Genomic DNA, 6000 nt, shown 5'->3' on the forward strand with positions numbered 1-6000 from the left:
TCCTCGTGATGACCTCCACTTTTGCTGGATCAACAGACACACCTCCACTATCAATGATATGGCCAAGGAATTTGACTTGTCTTTGAAGAAGATGACATTTTTTAGGGGAAAGTTTCAGACTGTTCTCCCTCAGCCTCTGAAACACTGTGCTCAACCTGGACAGAGCCTCACTTTCTGATGGTGCAAAGACAAGAAGATCATCAAGGTAGCACAAAAGCTTTGAAAAATTCATGTCTCAGAAAATTCCAAGCATTATCCTCATGAAAGAAGCTGGACTATTACAAAGCCCTTGCGGCATACGATTATATTCATGAAGGCCTAGAGGTGTAGTGAAAGCCGTATATTTCTTGTCCTCTTCGTTCATTGGGATATTATAAAACCCTGACGTGAGGTCCATTGTGCTGAAGAAGCAATTTCCTCCGAGCGTGGCAAGGCAGTCAACCTGGTGAGGCAATGGGTGTGCATCTTTTATAGTTCTGGCGTTTAACCACCTGAAGTCTGTGCAAAGACGCAATCCACCATCCTTCTTTCACACGATCACTAATGGTGATGCGTACTCGCTTGAAGACTTCCTGATGATACCTCTTTCTTCCATGTCAGTGAGAACTTGTCTTAATTTTTCGTAGTGGGCAGGAGGCACTCGCCTATAAGGCAAGCGAAAGGGTCGATCAACAGTCAGTCGTATACGGTACACATATCTCTTGGCTTCACCACAGTCCAATGAGTGTTTGGAGAAGATGTCTTGATAGTCAGCTAGTAACTGGGTTAGCTTTGATTTACAGTCATCACTGATCTGACTCCAGTTGATGTCAATATCCCCAAGGCCCAGGTTCAACAGACTTTTGTCAACGTGATTAACAGGACAGGAATTACGTTACACATCTGGCTTGCTTTCCACTGGAGTAACGTGCAGACCCTGGAAAATCTCGAAATCCTCAGATGCAATACACGGAAACACGTCAGCCATTTTGCAGTTTCTTTTCAATGTGACCACTTTGTTCGTTGGATTCACAACTGTCATAGGCACCCATCTGTCACCCCAAAGTGGTGTGACAAGGCGACCAACCAGAATATCTCGGGGCATAGCTTTGGAATTGGTCGGCTCAACAATCACTGTGCTGCCAGGCGACATGGGCACGTTAGGTGGCAGATGGCCCCAGACCAAATGTTCGTGCTCTGGCAAAAGTACTACTGCCTGAGTGAGTTTAACAGTGCCTATTTTATCAGGGACAGTTTCTCCTTTCCAACATTCAACACCTGTAAACATTGACAAGAACTGCTGAATGTCTCCGTCAAACTGGTTGTCAGGTCTAGAAGCAATGTCCCAATAATCACTGTTGTACTTCAATTCATGAATCAAGTGTTTGATGATATTAGAGCCCAATATAAGATCATCACGTTGGCCAGACACGACCAAACAAGGGACAACGCGCTGGATGCCAAAGAGCTGGATCTCTAAATCATAGAAACCCTCAGGCTGGGTATGCTGACCTCCACAGCCGACCAAGACGATGTTTTCTTCGGAATGTTTCTTTTCAGGCAAGACGCCAGCAGATCCAATTTTTGCTTCAGCATTTTTACTGATTGTACATGCCATAGAACCTGAATCAAGCATTCCGTTAAGTTGAACATGGCCATTGACACGAACAGGGACATAGAAAATGCTACTAAAAGCTTCAACTTTTTTGACTGGATTGTACAACTGGATTGTAACACTATTACAGTTCCCCTCATATAGCTGAGCAGGATTGCACTCTCCACGAAGGGATTTAGTATCCACACCCACATCACCCCTTCCATGATATGGGCTGTCTAGTTTAACTGGTGTGGTGGTCTGCTAGCATCACTGTTCAAATGATGTTGGTGACGATAGGCTCGCTGAGGGCAGTCCTTTTTCCAATGGCCAGGAGTTAAGCACTTCAGGCATCTGTTATCCTGTCTACAATGAGACACTGTTGAATGATCCAAAGATCTACAAACCCTGCATGGTTTGCGGTAAGTCGGGAATGTAGTAGCTTGATGACGAGGGCTAGCTTGGAATTGGGTCTGCTGAGTGACAAGACGGTCCAATAGACTCACTAGACTTTTCATGCAGTCAGTGTCACGGCCAGACTGCGTTACGGGAGAAGATGGAACAGACAAGGCGGGGTTGGGTGCAGACGTCTCAACAACATTTGGGCTCTGAGTGCAAACTCTACGCTCTGTTGTATTCAAGCTGTGTGAATTAGCGAAGGTCCGAGCTTTCCTCTATTGCATATGTTCATCAAGTCTCTCCTGTATTTCACAGGCTGACCATTTCTCTGCTGATTTGAATTTGAAGACATTAGAAAGAGACTGATCTGGGCAATGTTTAATAAACATCATACTGATCTCATGACTCGGATCACAAATGCGCCGACCTCGTCTCTCCAAGCATTCCTTCGCGACATCCATCGTCTTGTTCAGCCTGATCCAATTCTCCATTGGTGAGGTATTGTAAAAATCGGCTAGAGGCATGCTAGAGTAGGTGATTGTGCTGAAATGCTGTTTCAAAATGTCAAAAATCAAGTGCGGGTTATTGGTGTAGTCAACAGATGTGTAATTACGCAATTTAATTCTCACTACATCACCTGCTTTCCCCATTAGCCTATCCAGTATTTCTTGCGACTGTTCATGAATTGGGATAGCACGTTTTCTCAGATACAGAGTCATGAGATTTTCCCACTCTTGTACAGTGAGTTTATCTCAGCCATCACCCCTGAATATTGGTGGCTCTTTTACATCTGATTGCATCACTAGTTTGACATTAGACAGTGTCATCTCAGTTGACTGTTCAGAATTACTACAGTGTGTACTTCTGTCAGATCGTAGCTGAGCAGTAATGGACTGTCCCAATTTCTCAGCTATTTCATTGATGAGTAAACTCAAATATGGATTTTGGTTAACTGGACCTGCCAACATATCTTGTGGAAGTCAGAACGGGTGTTTCGAATGCCCTGCTAGCAGACCCTGGCAACCTAAGTTCAGAAGGTATTCTGAAAAGACCCCTTCCCCTACCAAACTGGCTACTTTGGTCAAACATCTCATTGTCGTTCACCTCTTCAACAAAGTTACAAACACCCTCTGCCATATTTCTGAATTGTAATCAATTAACTTGAGCTTTAGAACAATAAACAAACAGAACTATTGTCCCGAGCAGCATAAGCTGATAACAGTAATCAGTCAATTGGTTGAAAGTCTGAATTCGAATTGATGGTGTGTCTTCTGAGGAAAGAAAAAGAAAAGAAAAGAAAGAAGAAAAAAATATATAGTCCACTTTACTTCATATGAGACAGTCCTTCAGTCCTTGAGAAAATACCTAAACCCAGTCACTGCAGCTTCCCACGGCGAACGAACAGACGTCGATCCTTAGATGAATCCATAAAAGGACACGGCACCATTGTAACGGGTCCCACGTAAGAAGAACCCACTCTGCGTTGTGTTGATGTCACTCAATAAAGAAGCATCAGACCTCTCACTACTTGGCACTGTCTTTATTTTCTGCATAAATGGGAAATATGTTGAAAACATGAATTCTGTGACTCTCTCCATTAAACAACACCGTTTAATGCCTCGATGAACTACGAGACAACTTTCTGCACGCGCGCGAACAAGCATATACTCTTAAAGTGACAATGCACTTCCTGAACAAATCTTGAAAATCATATACATCTTAACTCAAAACAATAATATATACAACCATATCGAATAAGCAAAATTACATTTATATCCAATAGAAAAGGGGGATTTTGAGTGAAAATAATACAACCAAAGTAACTCCGTTACAACTGCTACAGATGTACTAAATAGTGTACAGTTTACAGTCCTGTGTATTTACTGTGCTGTTCTGTGTGTTCTTTGTCCTGCACTCGTCTCACACAATGTGTACAAGCTGTATAGAGGAATGACAATAAAAACCCACTTGTCTTGAAATATATTTTCACATGCATTTCTGATGTTTCTGATGGCACATGAAATGAGCATATATATATATATATATTTTCCCCATTTTTCTGCACAGTGTTCTGTGAGTTGTTTGTGTGATTTTAGTGTCAGCTTCAGCCTGGTTTCCAGAGATTTGGCGAGAAGAGCAGAACTCATCACAGGCTACAAAATCCCAAACACACAGCACATGTAGCGGTTAAGGTGCCTGAGAAAAGCTCACAGAATCGTCTGAGACCTCAGTCACCCAGCACACAGTCTACAGTGAAGCTGCACACATGGAATATCAGCTTAAAACTGGACACTTGCCTATTAGACTACTCAGTGCATGTGCAGAAATAATTACTGCTCATAGAAAGCAGACAAAAGTAAAGTGTAAAGTATAAAGGGTTTTTATTCATTTTTTAAATATAATGTTAATAATTATTTGGGGGTTTGTGGAATAGGGGGGTGGTAGGGTTAGGCTTAAGGAGAGGATGGGGGCTTGGTGTGTGTGTGTGTGTGTGTTTAATTGATCAGGCTCCAGCTTGTGATGGCGTCTCTTGAGCTGATCTTCTCGGGACTCTCCTGTCTCTCTGGTCGCAGTGAGCAGGTCCTCTCCACCCTGACTCACAGGCTCGGTCACGGCGTGTCCACACACGTGTGTGTGTCTGCGGCTTTCTTTCTGTCTGACGTTCACGCTGGTCTCTTGATGCTTTGGCGTCAGTCAGCTCTTTCCTCCCTCCATTCTGTTCAGCTGTGGGACGGAATTAGAGAAATCACTGTGCAAGCTTTTTTCCCAGAATTCAGCAGGAGTTACGCAACACAGACCGCAGTACTCAGCTAGTAAAGTTTTACGCTGAGGTAAATTAGATTAACGCGTGGAACACTTGGATGGATTAACATAAAGGGTATTAACTATGAATAGCGTGTCCTTGTTGGCTGCTTGTGTCTGTTGGTGCTTTTATCTATTTCTCATGATTACCTTCTTTGTCCTCAACTTTCTTGTAGTTGATTTTTCTCCCTCTTCCTCGTGTTCCTCTCCTGACCTTCTTCTTTGCCTTTACTTCATCTTTAGGAAATAATGTAAGAATAATGTCACAATCTTAAACAATGTTATTATTATTATTACCACCATTCAGTATTTGTCTATTTTATTATCGTAATCGTAATATGGAACGCTCATTTTCATGGCATACTCAGGAGCATAAACATGAACAGCTGTCCAGATGTGTATTATAATCTTGGAATTTCAGGAATAAAAAGCTCAGGGTGAAATTTCAGGAATAAAAAGAACTTGGCTGCAATAAACAGGCAAAATATTATTGTACACATTTGAATAATGAGCCTAATATCAGAGGATTTGATGGTCGGAGGGATTCTGTGGAATTTAAAGAGGTGTGTAAGGGGGACTGATTGTTCCTTCTCACCCAGAGGTGTGCTGTTCTCTGTTTCTGCATCTTCTGGTGGTCTTTCTACGGCCTCAGCTGCAGATCGTCCTGACAAAAGTCACACGATTCACAATTAAAACATGATATAAAGTTTAGATTCGCCATTTAACACAAACTGAACTAATATCAGCAGTTCTTCAGGTACATTACTGACATCATGACATGATATTAATATTAATACCTGCTTTATTGTCCTGGAACTTTTTGTAATTGATCTTCCTTCCTTTGCCTCGTGTTCCTCTCCTGCTCCTTTTCTTTTTTGCGTTTCCATTCCCGGTGTTTTCAGGCTTCTCTGTATTATTGCTCTCTGATAATTTATAATGTCACAATTATTAATAATATCATTATTGCCACTTTAATTGAACTTACATTTTCATTATTACAATTTTCACTTATAAATGTTTTTACAAATTACGAGTATAGTCTCAGCCAGTATAACGTCCACTAGCTGTACTGCAGCCTCAGCTACAATTTATTTACTTATTTACTTACTTACCTACTTTTTTATTTGTTTGTTTCTTTGTTTATGCACTTATTTCTTTGAGTAGTTGATGTTTAGTGATTGCTCCTACTCACCCAGAGATGTGCTGTTCTCTGTTTGAGTGTCGTC

General features: G+C 41.7%; 1 long non-coding RNA gene across 1 annotated transcript; it reads right to left on the reverse strand.

Moving 5' to 3' along the window:
* Window positions 1-4237: 4237 nt before the first annotated feature.
* On the reverse strand, window positions 4238-5689 carry LOC128320818 (uncharacterized). Its single transcript, XR_008304404.1, has 4 exons — window positions 5572-5689; window positions 5370-5438; window positions 4925-5011; window positions 4238-4696 (listed from the first exon to the last, which is right to left on the reverse strand). It is a non-coding gene; the product is annotated as an uncharacterized LOC128320818 (long non-coding RNA).
* Between the last annotated feature and the right edge of the window lie 311 nt (window positions 5690-6000).

The sequence above is a fragment of the Pangasianodon hypophthalmus genome, chromosome 17, assembly GCF_027358585.1.
Source record: "Pangasianodon hypophthalmus isolate fPanHyp1 chromosome 17, fPanHyp1.pri, whole genome shotgun sequence".
NCBI classification, from domain to species: Eukaryota; Metazoa; Chordata; class Actinopteri; order Siluriformes; family Pangasiidae; genus Pangasianodon; species Pangasianodon hypophthalmus.